Source organism: Petaurus breviceps, unplaced genomic scaffold, assembly GCF_028583685.1.
Source record: "Petaurus breviceps papuanus isolate PSGF00001 unplaced genomic scaffold, PetGlider_PUasm1.0 126, whole genome shotgun sequence".
NCBI lineage: Eukaryota > Metazoa > Chordata > Mammalia > Diprotodontia > Petauridae > Petaurus > Petaurus breviceps.
The window spans coordinates 21,399,216-21,417,539 of NW_027185655.1; the positions used below are offsets into that span (position 1 = coordinate 21,399,216).

General features: G+C 41.1%; 1 long non-coding RNA gene across 1 annotated transcript; it reads right to left on the reverse strand.

Annotated features, from left to right (window-relative positions):
• Window positions 1–10,516: 10,516 nt before the first annotated feature.
• On the reverse strand, window positions 10,517–14,690 carry LOC138169617 (uncharacterized). The gene is made up of 4 exons (XR_011170401.1): window positions 14,586–14,690; window positions 13,197–13,322; window positions 12,767–13,100; window positions 10,517–11,061 (listed from the first exon to the last, which is right to left on the reverse strand). It is a non-coding gene; the product is annotated as an uncharacterized lncRNA (long non-coding RNA).
• Between the last annotated feature and the right edge of the window lie 3,634 nt (window positions 14,691–18,324).

The window sequence follows — 18,324 nt, forward strand, 5'->3', positions numbered from 1 at the left end:
CAAGAGTAGGAATTGATGTTCCTTTGGTATGCTTTGTTGCCCTTCTATTTTATATGTGTCTGTATGTATATATGGACACAAATGTATGTGTATATATGCATATATTTATATACACACATATGTATGAAACTATAGGATATATGCAATAAAATAAGTGACATACACATATACATGCATACATATATGTTCACACACACATAATGAAGGTATAGACCAACTTCATTGGTTTTTCTTGTTTGTCAGAAGTATCAAATAATGAATCCTCCCAATTCCCATGGTCAAGCTCTAGGTCAGCTTGTCTGTGTAATCTCTAGGTGTGGCTGTGGAATGTGGTTAGCCACATGTGCTCACCTCATTCCTCTTCTTGTATCCAGAATGGCCATGGGCTCAGAATCTTCACAGATTTCCCAGCTGGAACCAGGCTGTAGTCTTCAGCCACCACTCCATTCTCCCCTCCTCTTCTCTGGGGACAAAGTGAAAGAGGAGACAGCCTTAGCCTCAGAGCTAAGGTCATCCCTCCTGGCCACCTCCTTGTTAGCATTCTTCTGAAGGGAAATTAAAGTGATTGCCCAGATTCAGGCTTTAAGATTCTGCTTCTTGGAAGTGTTCTAGTATCATCCATAAAAGTAAACCTCATTAGTAAGTTCTGGTGGGGGGGAGATGGGGTGGGAGAGCATATGGCCTCTCCAACAGGAAGCTAGCAAAACGTGCCATAGAGAGACCCCTTCAGGGCTCTTCTCCATCGAACACTGACTATAAGTAATGCCACATCCCCAGACTATGTGAACAGATTCATTTACAGAAAGGGCACTGGGCTTTCAAATACCATTGTCAATGGAGAGTGGTGCTGGGTTTAGGAAGATAGGAAATGTTGTCTTTTCCCCATCTCTATTTAAATGTATGGAGGAGAAGGAGGGGAAGAGAAAGTGGAATGGATAGAAAGGAGCATGCTTCCTGCCTGAACATTCACCACAACTTGGGGGTCACTTCCTATCCTATCACTGCAGGGCACTGTGCCTTCAGTGGGTGACGCAGCTGGCTGCACTGGGCTATGCTGCCAACACCTTGGTTACAGCTCTCTCTCAAACTCTTCTAAAGCACTGCCCCTTATTCCCTCAAATTTCACAACCTCCCCAAATCTCTCTCTGCTGTTTTACATCTTGTCAAACCCTCCATATTCTCCTGAGCTAAGAAGATGGGGGCTACATCTCCCAAGATGCTTTGCCATCACTCACAGAATGCTCCTTTGGGACTTGCAGCCCCAGCCTTGCCCCCCGGGGTATTCCCTCTGTTTTCTTAGGCATTGGCAGACTTGCTTCAGTGGGAGTTTTTAGCTCTGCTGAGACAGGCGAGCAGCTGTTTCTTGATCAAGGACAACCCTGGAGTGTCCTCTCTTACATTCTGTGGATTCTGAACCAAATAGCCTTAAAAGAATCCCCGATAGGGAGCGGTCTCTAGTTCCCAACCCGGAGAAATATATAGGGTGAAATCCTTGAAGTCACGAAATGCAAATGGAATCATCATGATTAGAACTAATATGGGATACATGAGTCTTCACTTGGCATAAAATTGTCAGTGGCACAAGGATGTGGGCCAGGCTGCAGCTGTTCCAGAACTTGTCTTGGAATCAGAGTGTGACTCATGGGCACCTTGTGCCAGAGAATTCCTGAAAGAGCTAGAAACCTGGCATGTGTCCTTGTGAGGGAGACATTGTTGTCAGGAATCATCCAATGGAGAGAAAAAGGCAGCCAAGTCATGTTCTCCAAACTGAGCAGAAGGTGAGGTGGGGCTTAAGAAGGAGAGGCAGCACGACTCAGGGCATACATAGGACAAGACTTGAAGTGAGGAGGATCTGAATTCAAATTCTGCTCGCTATCTGTGTGATTGTTGCTGAACCAGTTAAATTCTCTATTGCTTCATCTGAAAAACAGAGGAAGATGAACTCAATGACCTCTAATTTCCTTTCCAGCTCCAAATCTAGGATTCTATGAACTAACCTCAGAGTTATTCAATCTGGATTCAAATCCTGCCCCTGATGCACATTGGCTGTGTTACCCTGGATAAGTCACTTAGGTTCTCCATGTCTCAGACAACTCTTTAGGACAATAAATTACTGCATTGGGAGGGAGAGATTCATCATGGGGGAGCTCCATATATAAGGAGCTCCCTAGAATGATGACATCACAAGGTAAAACCAAAAACTTTTAAATTAAGGGAAAAAAAAAGATGAAAGGGAGCTGAGTTCACCTAGTTTCTTTTTACTCCTATTTATGTCCTCAGTGCTTAGCCCGGTGCCTGGTACAACCCTGATAAAGGATCAGTCGCAGAGGCTTTGCAGCTGCTGTTAACTCTAAAAAACCCAGAGAGCTTACACAGGTTATCAAAGCCACAGTTAGCTCTAAAAAATAAAATTAAACAAAACGAAACCAAAGAGATAACAGTGACCATAAGCAAAAAGCTTTCTTTATTCTATCGGAGGCAGAAAACTAGACACATACGCTGGGGCTCACTATGATAGGGGACCTGCTTTAGTGCAGGCAACTCTCGATGCATATACCAATGGTCATGCAGCGAGATGTAGCCCTGATGATGAGGGGCAGCAGTCACAATGACAAAGGTTTGATTCATAGCAGGACTCTCTGACCAGAACATATCCAAGTTCAAGCACTTATCCAACTTCAGAGACCACCTGATTCTGCTGTAAAACAGTTCTGGGATTTTGCTGTGGCTGAGATCACCCAGAGCGTGAGCATGAACTAAGCCCAATACTCCAGACAGCCTGACCGGAAGGGATTAAAATGGGACTATTAATCAACAGATATTTTGGAACCATCTTGTTTCTAGTTCTGAGACTGTGCCCAAGGCTCTACTAGCTTTTTTGACCACCTTATCAAAGTATTGACTCATGGTAAGCTTGTGGTCCACTAAAACTCTCAACTCAATTCAACACACTCTCAGAATTAGAAAATTTGCCCACTCCTACTTCATTTCCTTAAACTGTCAGGGGAAAACTGGGCATTCCCAGAAATTAGTCAAAGGTCAAGGCAGAGCAAGACAGGACAATGTAGGAGTGAAAGTCTAAGGAACAAAAAGAAATTAATGTTCTCTTTTGATGATTTCCTCTTGCATTCTCTGAACACTTACCACAGAATAACCTTCATATTTACAGACATAACCCTGTGTCTAGCAGAAGACTCTGGGCTTGCCAACTTTTCCTGAGTCCCCCTCTTGCCCAACACAAACATGATTTTCTTACAGTTCTATCTCTGCTTAGGCATTCTGGCTGTTGCCCCTCTATACCCTGACTGTGCTGATGACACATCACTTTCAGGATTGCCAGAAAACGTGATGTCCCTGGCCTGTGAAGCTTATGCAACTGTCCCTATGTCAGGTGGATGGGTGCTTTGAGTAGCTTTTCTAATATGGGGGATAAATTGTGCTGATTCATCCCCACACTCATCCATTCTCTCTTGTGACCCAGAAAGTACTTGTGTGAGGTTACTGAGCAAGGCAAGCAATCTGTTGTCATGGGACAGAGTTTTTCTATGCCTCTTGCTATTGCAGAGATCAAAATAATGACCTTGGCCTCATAAGCTAATCAGGCAAAATAATGCCCTTGGTCCTGTGAAAATCATATGCAAATGACAGTATGTGTTCTCTAGAAGCCTCTCTAAAGAGCTAAGATGAACTAAAGTATACTCTTATTGACAAGTGAGCTAATAACCTATGGGCCTACCATGTTTTGGCCAATGTTTCAAGTTTTACATGTGGCTGGATTGAGACCCAAGGAGCATTTCCCACAATGAACATAAGATTAAAAAGGACTTCACTGGAGACCAGACTATGAAAAACTTTTAAAGTTATATATATATATATATATATATATATATATACTTACATGTATATGCACACATATGTATATGTAACCTGAATACTTCCATATGTAATGTATGTGTGTTATGCATCTATATATATGTATTATACATGTGCATGTTACCTTGGATCAAGCCTGAACATTTATTCTCTTCATTGGTGGAGAGATTGATTGCTGGACACTCCATGGCTACATGAAGGGAAAAGTCGATGAGAATATGAAAAAGAAGAGGTGCTTCTTTCTTCTGCCTTTGAGAGGGGAGATATGATGTTTCAGGCTCTCCTTAGGGAGAGGCCCTGGCAGGAGGAAAAGAGCTGGTGCCTTGCACGTGTCCCTGATTTCCAAATTGCTACACTAAAGACTTTGGGGAATTTTCCCCTTTAGTGAGATAAGGGGTTCTGCTGCTGTCTCTGTCTGTCTCTGACTCTCTGTTGAGGTAGGATATCTCACTCCCCACCGGGAGACCTCATTCATTGTTTATTTTCTGGTATATTCTAATCTCTATGATTTCTCTGATTTCTGTTTGCCATTAAGCTTGGATAAATGATTTTATTTGCTATTCACTATGTATTATGGTCTTTGTATAACTAGCATTTGGTAAGAAGGGAGTTAAGTCCTTGGATATTACTTGGGGCATTCCTTCTCCATTAAGGAAAAGCAACCAGGTGAGCAACTTGGACCTAAAAATAATTTCTCCTAGACTAGCAATATTTAGGGGAGCTGATAGAAATAATTCTCCTCTACTTTTCCCTCTCCAAGGGGAGCAGAATGGTTCACCTCATGGCCCCAATCTCCTATTCTCCTCCAGGCAGAAATCAAAATCTTCCTTGGCTTGGGGTGAGTGAGATTCCAGAGATATTTATTCAATCCTCTGTAAGAGCCACATTTAGATAAACTCACGCAGATATATGTATGACCTACAAAGACAATGAACACACAACATGTACATATCCTGGGTGTTGGCCCAAATATTTTGTAAAAATGTTTGTTGTGTTAAGAAAGGCAGGGCATGGGGATGATAGTTGATTATTATTAAATTGCACATTTCTAATAAGGAGACCTCTAGACTTCATTGATTCATAGCTCTCTGAATGCTGAGCATGAGCTTAAGTTGGGTTAAGATAGAAAGTGTTGATCTATTTATAGAGTTTGAAGTTTTGCTATTCTTTTTATTGGTACCCATCACCAACAGAAAAGAATGTCTAAACTTCATTTAATACTTCAACAGAAGACTAATTTTTATTGTTTTAGTCCTTGAACTGTCCATCCCATAGGGTAATACATTTTTGATGATCCCAAAGCACCACAGAAATGTGTTATTACACTGAAGCTTTGTTATTATTCCATTTTAATTTTTTTTTCCTCAGTGGAACTCCTATAGAAATGATCCTGAGACAGGACACTTTTTCTTTCTTTTTCTTTTCTATTTAATGTTCTGTTGTTTATCATAGAAAATATGGATTAAGATCTGGAAAGAATTTTGAAGGTCATCTACTCCAGCCATCTTCATTTTATAAATGAGAACATGGAGGCCTAAGCTGGATAAGATGATTGCTTTTTTGTAATTGAATAAAAACATTGGAAGGTGGGCTTATCTGTTAGCTCACTGAAAATACCCTTATTATAAATATGTTCCTCTGTACCTGTTATGGGCATCTAGGTGGTACAGTAGACAGAATAGTAGGCCTGGATTCAAGAAGAACTGAGTTCAAACCCAGCCTCAGACCCTTAGTAACTGTGTGACCCTGGGTAAGTCACTTAACCTCAGTTTCCTCAACTGTAAAATGGGAATGATAGCATAGCACCTTTCTTCCAGGATTGGAACTCTCAAATGAGATAATATTTTTAATGTGCTTAGCACAGAGTCTGGCACAGAATAGGCACTTACCAAAAGAGGATTCCCTCTCCCCATGGTATAAGGAAATCCTAGAGCAGAGACTTCCTTTATCAATTCAGGGCAGCACCTTCTCTGCCATTTATAGTCTAAGAGAGTTGCTTGGGTGATTGAGACATGGAATGACTCATCCAGGGCAAAGGTAGGATGCAGGTCTTCCTCACCCCAAGGCCAGTTCTTTATCTATCTTGCTATGTTTTCTGGTACTATTATTTTTTAGTGTAAGATTGTCTTTTAGACCAAGAGTTGAATGTATCATCAAACTCTCTCTTTTGCACATACACATATGTGCATTATTAGCCTACTTGTTCTGCTGGGCTTTGAGATGGGAAGCTTCATTAAATTCTTACCTCTGGCATTTACTAGCTGTGTGATCCTGTACTTAACCTCTCTCATCTTCAGTTTTCTCATCTGTCAAGTGGGAATGATAATCACACCTACCTCATGTTATCAGTGTATAATGTGCTTCGAAAACCTTAAAGTGCTAGCTATTATTATTACTAGAACTGGATCTTATCTTAATATTTAACATCATGCATGATTAAACAATTACACTGCTGAAAATGAAATGTAATGAAAGAATTTCAATTAAAAATAATAGAGAAAGGGGTAGCTATGTGGTGTAGCAGATAGAGTGCCAGGCCTGGAGTCAGTAGGACCTGAGTTCAAATGTGACCTCAGACACTTACTAGCTGTGTGACCTACACAAGTCATTTAACCCCAATTTGCCTTGAAAGAAAGAAGAAAAGGAAGGAAGGAAGGAGGGAGGGAAAGAAGGAAAGAGCAAGAGAAGGAAGGAAAGAAGAAAGGAAAGGAAGGAAGAGAAGGGAGAAAGGAAGGAAGGGAAGGAAGGAAGGAAGGAAGGAAGATAGGAAGGAAGGAAGGAAGGGGAGAGGGAAGGAAGGAAAGAAAGGAAAGAAGGAAGGAAGGAAGAAAGGGAGGGAGGGAGGGAGGGAGGAAGGAAGGAAGGAAGGAAAGAAGGAAGGAAGGGAGGGAGGAAGGAAGAAGAGGAATTTTCAAGAACTCTCATTTTGTAAGTGGGGAAATTGAAGCCCAGATTAGATAAATGTTCTACCCAACCTCACCCAGTTAGTTAATGGCAGAGTTGGTACTAGAATTCAGGTCTTTTGCTTCCTTGTGCAATGCTCTGGCCTTTCAAAATTAGTTAAGTAAATAAATGTTTAAGTGCCTTCTATATGTTAGTCACTATTCTACAAAGAAAAATCCCAGCTCTCCAAGGCTCACAGTCTAATGGGGGAGATAACATGTAAACAACTATGTATAAATGAGATACAGATGAATGAATTGGAGATAATCACCAGATTAGAATCAAGAATTCTAGAATTAAAGGGTATAAGGAAAAAATTTCTTGAAGAAGGTATGATTTTAGGGGTGGCTAGGTGGTGCAGTGAACAGAACACCAGCCCTGGAGTCAGGAGGACCTGAGTTCAAATCTGGCCTCAGACACTTGACACAATTACTAGCCGTATGACTTTGGGCAAGTCACTTAACCCCAATTGCCCTCCAAAAAGAAAAAAAAAAGAGAAGGTATGATTTTTAGCTGGGATCTGGAGGAAGCCAGAGAAGCCAGGAGGCATAGATGAAAAGAGAGAAAACATTCCAGGCATGGAAGACACCGTGGGAAAATTCATGGAGTCTGGAGATGAAGCAAGGAGGTCAGTGTCATTGGACATTAGAGTGCTTCGGGGTACATAAGGTATCAGCAAAATGGAAAAGCAGGGAGGGGGCATTGTTTGTCAATTGCTTTGTAGATTTTCAAACTGATTTGAATGTTGATGCCATATCAGTGCCAGACTCTAAAAGCCCTTTGAAAGATAAATGGGTTACCTCAGCTTTTCTTTTGTTTAACTGGTATATCATCAGCCATCCTCTTGCTACTGATTCTTCTGTACTGCAGACAATGATAAGGATGGTTACTCACCTTCATTAGTCAGCCTTAGGACAGGAATTGTTCTGGAAAGACTTATATGAACTGATGCAAAGTGAAATGAGCAGAACCAGGGAACATTGTACATAGTAGCAGAAACATTGTAATGATGATCAACTACGAATGACTAAGCTCTTCTCAACAATACAATGATACTAGACAATTCCAAAAGACTCATGATGGAAAATGCTATCCACCTCCAGAGAAAGAACTAATGGAGTCTGAATACAGATCAGAGCATATTATTTTTACTTTATTTTTTTCATGTTTTTTTCTTTTGCTCTGTTTCTTCTTTCACAACATGACTAATATGGAAATATGTTTTACATGATTGTACATATATATATAACCTATATCAAGTTGCTTAACTGTTTTAGAGAGGGAGAAAATTTGAAACTCAAACTTTTATAAAAATGAATGTTAAAAATTGTCTTTACATGTAACTGGAAAAAAATAAGATACTATTTTTAAAAAAGAACAGGAGTTGTTAACTTTTTTTGTTGCATGGATTCTTTCCCAGTTTAGGGAAATGTAATACCACTATGGTTTTTTCACCTAGATTCATAATGAAAAGAAATACTGAATACCAGGTTACCAATCCCTGCTTACTGTAGGTGATAGTGAACTGCCCTCAGAGTCAAGAAGACATGAGTTCGAGTCTTGTCTTTGACATACCCTGGCCAAGTGACCCTGAACAAGTCAACCTCTCAGTGTCTTGGACAATTCTAAGACTTGAAATTGATGGTCTGTCTTGGTAAAGAGAATTTAACCTGTTTGACTCAGTTTCCTCATCTGCCTTCTACCTTCCAGGATTGTTGTGAGGTTCAGATCAGATCAACGAAATCACAGGTATGGAAAAAAAAAATCAGCAACCGCAGACCACTTTCTTATTTCATGTTTTAGAATTTTCAGATTCCCAAATGTAGAATTCACTGCTTTTCTAAAAGTGTCTAAAAATGACAGCTTTCTAACCTTGCATATCCCATCTGGTTAGAAAATTAGGTTAAAAATAACTCACATTTATCTCCCACTTAAAAATTTTTAAAGCATTTTATTCCTAAAACCTAGAAGGGTCATTACTTATAACAACAACAACAAGTAGCAACTAACATGTTTCCATGCCACTTTCAGGTTTGCAAAGCTCTCTCTACATATAATATCTCACTTGATCCCCACAGCTCTGTGAGGTAGGGCTAATATTTTTAATTTGCAAATGATGCCACTGAGGCAAAGAGAGGTAGTAACTTTTCCATGGTTGCTCAACTGGTAAGTATCAGAGCTGAGATCTGACTTCAGTCTTTTGACTCTAAGACCAGTCCTTTCACTGGCACAATCTGCTTTTTGTAAGGTCCTGGCAGGCTGACTATGGCTTACACTTTTGTATAACCTCCTTAGCACATACTAGGCACAAAATAGGCATTTGGTAAATACTTGTTGATTGTTTGAAACTATTATATATGTGTGGATACACGAACTTGAACTTGAATACTTCCATTGATGGGAAACTTACTACCTCATGAAGCAACCTACTCCATTTTGGGCTAGTGCTAATTGTTTGAGAGCAGTGTAGTGGGGTCAGATAGGTAGTGCCATGTTTTGAGCACTGGGCTTGGAATCAGGAAGACTCATCTTCATGAGCTCAAATCCAGCCTCAGATACTTAATAACTGTGTGACCCTGGACAAGTCACTTAACCCCATTTGCCTCAGTTTCCTCATCTGTAAATGAACTAGAGAAGGAAATGGCAAATCACTCTAGTATCTTTGCCAAGAAAACCCCATATGGGGTCATGGGAAATTGGACATGATGAATAACAACAACAAAGTGTAATATAATGGAAAGATCCCTGGATTTAGTGTGAGGGGACCTATGCTCAAATCCTACCTCTGTTACTTGCTACATTAGGCAAATCACTTAAATTTTTTGCCCCTCAGTCAATGACAGCTAGCATCTGCATAGATCTTTAAGTGATGTAATTTATTTTTTATATATAAATATTTATAATTATTAACTCATTTGATCCTCACATGAACCCTGAGAAGTAGGTGTAGTTATTATCCCTATTTTATAGTTGAGAAAACTAAGGTTCACAAAGTTTAAGTGACTTGCCCAGGGTCACACAGCTGAAAACAAGGGAGAGAGGTAACATTTCATAGCTCTTCTTTGGGATGGAGCTTTATAATTTTTCAGATTCAGTATAATGTGAAGTAAGTAGTTGGTGTGGTGGGTAGAGCAAGTCAGGAAGACCCGAGTTCAAATCTAGCTTTGACTATTTGCTGTATATCTGCCTCAATTTCCTTAACTGTAAAATGGGGATAATAATAGTACCTATCTCCCAGAGTTGTTGTGAGGATCATCAGATGATATTTATAAAGCATTTAGTATAGTGCCTAGCATACAGTAGGCATTTAATAAATACTTGTTCCTTTCCCTTTCTCCATTTATATCATTGTAGCATTGGACCAGACTTGAAGGCAGCTAGGTAGCTCAGTGGATAGAGCACTGGGTCTGAAGTCAGGAAGACCTGAGTTCAAATCCAGCCTCAGTCACTTTCTAGCTATGTGACCCTGGGCAAGTCACTTAGCCTCTGTTTGTCTTAATCCACTGGAGAAGAAAATGGCAACTGATGCAGTATCTTTGCCAAGAAAAACCCATCAATGCACTATGGTCCACAGGGACATGACTGGACAACAAGAAGGTCTAGACCCTTTTAAAATATTCTTTCTCTGTCCCCAGGGGTAAGGAGGAATCAATGGTGTCTACCGTCTTTGGAAACAGCTTTGTGACTCAACTTCCTGGACAATCTTTTGTTTTGAGAATTTCTTTTTTTTTTTTTATTCCATTACATTCATATACCATAACTTGTTTAGCCATTCCCCAATTGATGGGCATCCCCTTAATTTCCAATTTTTTGCCATCACAAAAAGAGCTGCTATAAATATTTTTGTACATATGGATCTTCCTCCCACTTCTGTGATCTTTTTGGGATACAACCCTAGAAGTGGTATTGCTGGGTCAAAGGATATGGGCATAGTTCCAGATTGCTCTCCAGAATGGTTGTATCAGTTCACAACTCCACCAGCAATGGATTAGTGTTCCAATTTTCCCACATCCTCTCCAGCATTTATCATTTTCCTGTTTTGTCATCTTAGCCAATCTGACCGGTGAGATGTGGTTCCTCAGAGTTGTTTTGATTTGCATTTCTGTTTTGAGAATTTCTACAACCTCAGTAAGGCCTGTAAGATCCTCTTCTTGCTGAAGAAGATTTTAGCAGTGAAGTATCAAGGCAGGGAGAACAAGATGTCCACGTATATCCCCTGGTGTCAGGTCAGTGGTGAATGAGCTCCTGCATGGGAAGAGAATCAACAATAGGAACATTATGCAGTGTGTCTTTTGGGCATCTTTCCAGCCCCTGCCCCCAGCCCCTCCTCCCTGCTCTTGGTTCTATGCTTCTCCATGGACTAGAGGTCCAGCAATCTTATTTTCTAGATCTGGCTCTATCAATGGTCTTGCTGTGTGATGGTATGCTTCTTAGCCTATAAAATAAAATAAGAAATTCAGACTACAGTCCATTCTGGGCTTAAAATTCTGTGATCCTGTTCTGTTAAGGTCTTGGAATTCCTAGCAAAACATTCACCAATCATTTCTGAAGTTTAAAGGATCAGAGCCAGAAGGACATTGAGTCCAGCCTCTATATTTTACAGATGAGAAAAAGACCCAGTGATGGTGGGAGGAGAACCCAGGTCCTTTGACACCAGAACCAGCACACTCTAGGTCTTGTCTCCGATACCTATTGTGTGGTGTTGGTCGAGTTATTTAACTCTGAAGACCCTTTCTAGCTCTCATTCTATGGTCTCCCCTAGGGTTTATTACTCAGAGTCCAGAAAGGTCTCCTAGGCCCAAAGAAATGACTCTTTAATGGAAGCTGCCTTGGGAGATAGTTGTATGAGGGCCTCCTGACCTTCCATCCACACCTGGAAGGCAGTTTCCTTCGGCTCGGTCACCTCCTAAGGTCCTTCATGCCTCTGCATGGCAACACAAAACCCACTTCAGATGCTTGTGGAAACTTGTTGGGGAGAGACAAGGCAGAGCCGAATTTTTCCTGTGTAGCTGACTCTGCAAAGCTGGGAGATGGTAAGGGCCACCTGTCTTCCCTGGCCTGTAATTGGTAGCATGCAGTGGGAATGACTCATGCAGCTATGGGCATAGGAGTAGGGCGGCTGAAACTGGTTACTTGCAGAATTTTGTTAGAGGTGAGGTGCTGCCGGGGGTGGGGTCAGTCCTTTCCTGGTAGCACCCATAAATCTGACCCAGCCCAGGAGACACCACTCCTTAGTCATAGGCCTTGTTTCCTTCAAAAGCGAGTCCACTGTGCCCCCAACTTAAGTTATGGTGCTCATGGCATCATAGAATTAGTCCTGGGAGGGATTGTGGGGGCCACTGAGCCAACCCTCTCATTCTACCCCTGGGTCTCATTCATTAAATTAGGGAACAAGGAGCTGGCTATGACATGCCATTGAAAATCATGTCAAAGAATCACAGAATTCTGGAATTGGAAGGACCCGCAGGCCCCTATGCCTAGTGCAACCTATAACTGAAAAGGAAAACCCTAATACAGCTCAGCTTATCTGGGGCAGTGACCTTGAGTTGGGATGTTGTTTTTCGGTCACATCCCACTCTTTGTAACCCCATTTGGGATTTTCTTGGCAGAGATACTGAAGTGGTTTGTGATTTCCTTCAGCTCATTTTACAGGTGAGGAAACTGAGGCAAAAGGGGTTAAGTGACTTGCCCAGGGTCACAAGTCTGAAGCCAGATTTGAACCCAGATCCTTTCCTGACTCCAGGCCTGGTGTTCTATTCACTGAGCCACCTAGCTGCCTACAAATCTGGTCTAATGCTACAATGATATAAATGGAGAAGAGGAAAGGAACAAGTATTTTTAAGCACCTACTATGTACTATATCCTCTAGCTGCTCTGGCCAGGAAGACCTGAGTTCAAATTCAACCTCACACATTTTTACTAGCTGTATGACTCTGGGCAAGTCATTTACCTGTTTGATTCTCAGTTTCCTCATCTGCAAAGTGGGGATTATTCATAGCGTCTTCCTTCCAGGATTGTTGTGAGGATCGCATAATTGTACAGCAATTAGCATAGCGCCTAGCACGTTAGTTATTATTATTACTCTTATTACTATGATGATAGAGTTAACAAGCATTCATCCAATATCTACTCAAAGACTCCAAATGGGGCAGGAGCAGCCGCTTCCCGGGGTGTCCCATTCCTTTTCTGCACTAGCTCTCGTGGCTGGTAGTGGAAAGGGTCTTCTGCTAACGTCAAGCTTAGATTTCCTTCTGCAGCTTCAACCCTTTGTTCTTGGTTGTGCCCTGTTTTGTCAAACAGAAATGAGATCCTTCTTCAAATACCTGGTGACTGTACCATCCACCCCCTTAGTCATCTCTTAAGTTAAACATTTCTTGTACCTATTTCCCTCCTCCTTCGATCCTGTTTCACACAATCAAGTGGCCCTTCTCCTGGCCAAGGCAAACCCTCCTACATGTACAAGTCACACCACTCCATCCAGTCTTCTCCAGCCTGTTACCCCTTCTCTGAAAGAAATGGTTATTAATAATCAATGATTTGAGGAGATTCAGAGTTTCCCCTTTTTCTATAGTCCTCATTTCAAAATTCAATCTCTTGAAGGACTTTACTGATAGTGAGATTGAATGAACTCTCCTCAATTATACCCCACCCAACCTTACCAGGAATTTAAGGCGAAACTCCCATCCCATTGTTTTCTGCTTGGGTGGGGGACACATTCTTTGATTAGATTGCCCAAAGCTGGGGATAATTGGGAAGTAAATGACATAAAGTTCACTAGAATAGTCCAGCCCCTCATTGTAATATTCATTCTCTCATGAATTGTTCACCAATCAGAGTTGATAGTCACCTGTTGGGAACATCCACTTTCTAAGGGCATATAAGTATGAAGAAGCTTCCATAATAGTTTTTAGTTTAGGGGAGAGAGCCAACTGGTCCTTTTATTAATTATCTGCTAGCAATAATTAATAAAATGAATAATTACCCAGAAACTATGTTTCTTGAACTTTTTATACATCACATGTCTCAAACTGGGTGTCCCATAGACATCTCAAACTTAACAAGTTCAAAACTAAACTCATTATCTTTGCTTTTAAACCAAGGGTGGGGGAACCTGCTGCCTTGAGGCCACATGTGCCTACCTAGATCCTCAAGTGTTTCCCTTTAACTGAATCCAAACTTCACAGAACAAATCCCATTAATAAAAGGACTTGCTCTGTAAAACTTGGACTCAGTCAAAAGGTTGAACCCAAGGACCTAGAGGGCCACATGTGGCCTTGAGGCTGCAAGTTCCCCACCCTGTCCTGAATCCTCCCTTCTTTCTAAATTCCCTACTAAGGTTGAGGGCACCACCATCACCCCAGCCCCCCAGGCTTGAAATCTAAGCATAATATTATCATCCTTACCTCTTTCTTACCTCACATACCCAATCTGTTGCCCAGACCTACCTATTTCGACTTCATAACATGTCTCACATGCACCCCCAACCCCTCTCCTCTGACACTGCTATCATCCTGGGGCAGATCCTCATCCCCTCACACCAGGACTATTGCAATAGCCTGCTGGTGGGTCTGCCTGACTTCAGGCCATCCCTCACTCAGTTGTTTAAGTGATCTTCCTTCCTAAAGCATAGCTCTGGCTGTCTCTTCCCAACTCAATAAACTCCAATGGCTTCCTATGACCTCCAATATCAAATATAAAATCCTCTGTTTGACATTCAATGCCCTGCCTAACCTGCCCCTCCCTTCTCTTCCAGGGTTCTTACACCTTACCTTGCCCTCCTCCGAAGACATTGTGCCACACAGCTATGCACACAAAGCATTCTATCCCCTCATTGCAGACATTTTCACTGACTATCCTGCTGGCCTGGAGTGCCCTCCCTCCTCCTCTCTGCCTCCTGGATTTCCTGGCCTTCTTCCAATCACAGCTAAATCCTCGATTCTTCAGAAGACCTTTCTTGGTCACCCTTGTTTCCAATACCTTCAATGTGCTGATTATTTCCAATTGATACTATTGTTTGTACACAGTCCTTTTCAAGTTGTCTCGCTCCTTATACCATGAGATCCTTGAAGGCAGGGACTGTCTTTTGCCTTTTTTACACGGTTCCTGACACATAGTAGGTGTTTAAGAAATGTTTATTGACTAACTGCCTGGCATAGAATATATTCAAGGCTCTTAATTTCCATGCCATCCTCCTCTGGGAACATTAACAAGTATTATATTAAGTACCTACTGTGTACTAGGGAATATAAAGATAAAAATTAAACAGCCTCTGTCCTTAGATTCTATCAGAGGAAATGACTTGTACTCTTTTAAATATATATACAAATGTGTGTACAAATATGTATATGTGTATATATGTGTACACATAGAAGTCATTTGTGGGGGAAAATGTACTAACTAGTGACTGGGGCACAAAAGGCCTCTCATAAGAGGGAAGCACAACATTGAAGGAAGGTAGATTTTCTTTTTTTTTTTTTGCTTTTTTTTGGGAGGGCAATTGGGGTTAAGTGACTTGCCCAAGGTCACACAGCTAGGTTTTTGTGTTAAATGTCTGAGGCAGGATTTGAACTCAGGTCCTCCCGACTCCAGAGTTGGTGTTCTATTCACTGTGCCACCTAGCCGCCCCAGGAAGGGAGATTTTCTAAGAAATGGACGTGAAAAGGGCTGGCATTCCTGGCAGGAGGAGCAGCCCATGCAAAGGTAAGGAGACAGGAGATAGAAAACCATATATGAGGAAATACAAGAAGATCAGTTTTACTGGATGGTAAAGTGATTGTAAAAAAGAATATGTGTAATAAAACTAAAAAAGGTTAGCTAAAGGCAGGGTGTGAAGGACTTTAAATGCCAGAAGAGTTAGTATTTTAGCCTGGGGGTAACATGGAGCTACCAAGGCTGCATGTTCCGACTTGCATTTTAGGACTATTATCACTTTGGCACACCTGTGTGGAGGATGAATTGGAAAGGGGAGAGACTTGAGGAAGGCAGACAAATTACCAAAGTGCTTCCTTGACTGTGGTGCCTGGGACTGAATACAAAATGTATTTTCTCCCCAGAGTACCTTCCTGTGCCTTGCTGATGAAATTGGCCCCACATTGAGATAATGCACTCATCATCTTACATACAGCTAAGATACAGGCTGTCTTAATACATCACACCAAGAAAGGTGCTCTTTAAATAGCCCGAAATGGTATTTCAGCTACTTGCCTATCTGCTCCAGGGAAGAGCACAACATTACTAAAGTTATTTACCCTCTGACCTCTCCCTGCTCCCGGCAATGTCCAAGAGAAGCGATCACAAATATCAATGAATAAGGAGGAGATGAGAGAGGAGATAAAGTCTGATCTAAAGGGAGGTGCACTATGGTCTCGCAATTCAATTTGATTTTGTATCTATCAGTATGTACTGTGCTAGGTGTTGAAGATAGAAAGACAAAAATACCCTCAAGAAATTTGCGTTCTATTAGGAAAAATAACATTTACCCAGAAAAATAATGTGTAATCAACCTGGAAGACAATTTAGAAACAGATTGTGAAAAGCACAGAGGAATTTGTATTTTATCTAACCCTAAATGGACTCTCACTGCTGCAAGGCAATCATTTGACCTCTTTGTAATTGATTTCCTACCCCATTCCCCAGAGAACTTGTTCCAAACCTTCTCTTCTGTCTTTAAACTTCTATACCTCCCTCCCTACCCATCCTTTCAGCTGAGGATGCCACCTCCTAGTTTGCTGAGAAAATAGCAGCTGTTTACTGTGACCTCCTTCCCTTTCCTTTCTGATCACGAAAAAGCTCTTGTCATCATCTCCCATTCCACTTTCTTTTACTCTAATTGTCGATAATGAGGTGGCCCTTCTAGCCAAGATTCTGGATCCAGTCCTGTTCTGTCTTTTCCAGCAGGTTGCCTTTTCATACATCTCTCAATTCTCAAATCCTAAATCTCTCTCTATGTACTGCTTCCTTCCCTGCTGCACACAGACATGTCCAAATCTTCCTCATCCTGAACAAACAAAAAACCTTAATTATATACTCCACCAATACACACAAGCTATCGTTTTATATTTCTCCTTTTCTTCTTATTCAGACGCCTAGAAAAAGCTTTCTACACCCACTTTTTATTTCCTTTCCTTTCATTTACTCCTTATCCCTTTGCAATCTGGTTTCCAGCCTCATCACTCAGCTGAAACTGTTCTCTCAGGAGTTACCAGTGATTTCAGAATTGCTAAAAAAGGTTGATGCTTCTTGACCTCTCAGTAGCATTTAACTCTGTTTGCTACCCTCTCCTCTGAAATATTCTCTCTTCTCTCGATTTTTGGAAGACCACTCTTTACCGATTCTTCTCCTACCTGCCTGATAGCTTCTTTGCTGGTTATCATCCATGTCCTAGGGATATGTCCCAATACCTTTTCCCACATCTCTCTTTTCTTTTCTAAATTATGTGTCCTGTGGGCATCTCAAACTCAATATTCCAGAATAGAACTCACTGGGGTAAATAGAACCCCTAAATCCATCCCTCTTCCAAACTTCCCTTTCAGTCATCCAGGATCATAACTTTAACATTATCCTCAACATCTGACTCTCCTTCACCCGCTACATCCAATCAGTTAACACTTCTACATTTCTCTCCCTCTCCCCCTGCTCATGACCTTTGTCTTGCCACTGGACTCTGATGACTCTGGAGGAGAGAGCAAGGCTGACAACTTTGATAGCTCTGCCTCCCTCAAATCCAAATCACAAGCAAGTCAAGACATCAGGCTCATGATGTCATTGGTCTTCAAAAACAAAGGATTTTTAAACATTTTGTCCGCATGAACACCTACAGTGGATGAACAGAATAAAGCAGTTAAAATTAGAAATGAAAGGTGTTAACAATAATAAAATGGCCTTGTTTTGCTGTAGCAATAAAATAACCAAGTGCAATGACTTGATTTAATAAAATCATCTTTCCAAAGCTTCTGCTATGAGTATTTTTAACCATAAACTGTCCTAATCTAATGTATTCCTCCCTTTTTTGCTGTTGTTGCATATTGCATTGGATCTGATAAGTATTCCAACATTTCAAAATGTACCGAATTTACAAATCAGTGTAAACATATTGATCTGTTTATGGATACTGTAAAATGAATGTTTTCCAATTTCCCTGGAAAGTAAAAAAATTCAAATAAAATGAAAGTACTGCTACTGAAAAGAAAAAAAGAACAAAGGATGAACAACCAGTGCTGACATAGCAACCATTTCATCTCCCATTGGCGAGAATATTGTATTGGTCTCCTGATTGGTCACCCTGACTCAAATCTCTTTCTACCTCAATCCATCCTTTGTACAATTGCTAATGTGACTTTCCTTAAGTGTAGATCTGATCACATCACTCCACTACGCAATAAACTCCAATGCACCCTGTTGCTTCTAGGATAAAATATAAATGCTGCTTGGTTTTCCTCCTTCCTTCCTTCCTTCCTTCCTCCCTTCCTTCCTTCCTTCCTTCCTTCCTTCCTTCCTTCCTTCCTTCCT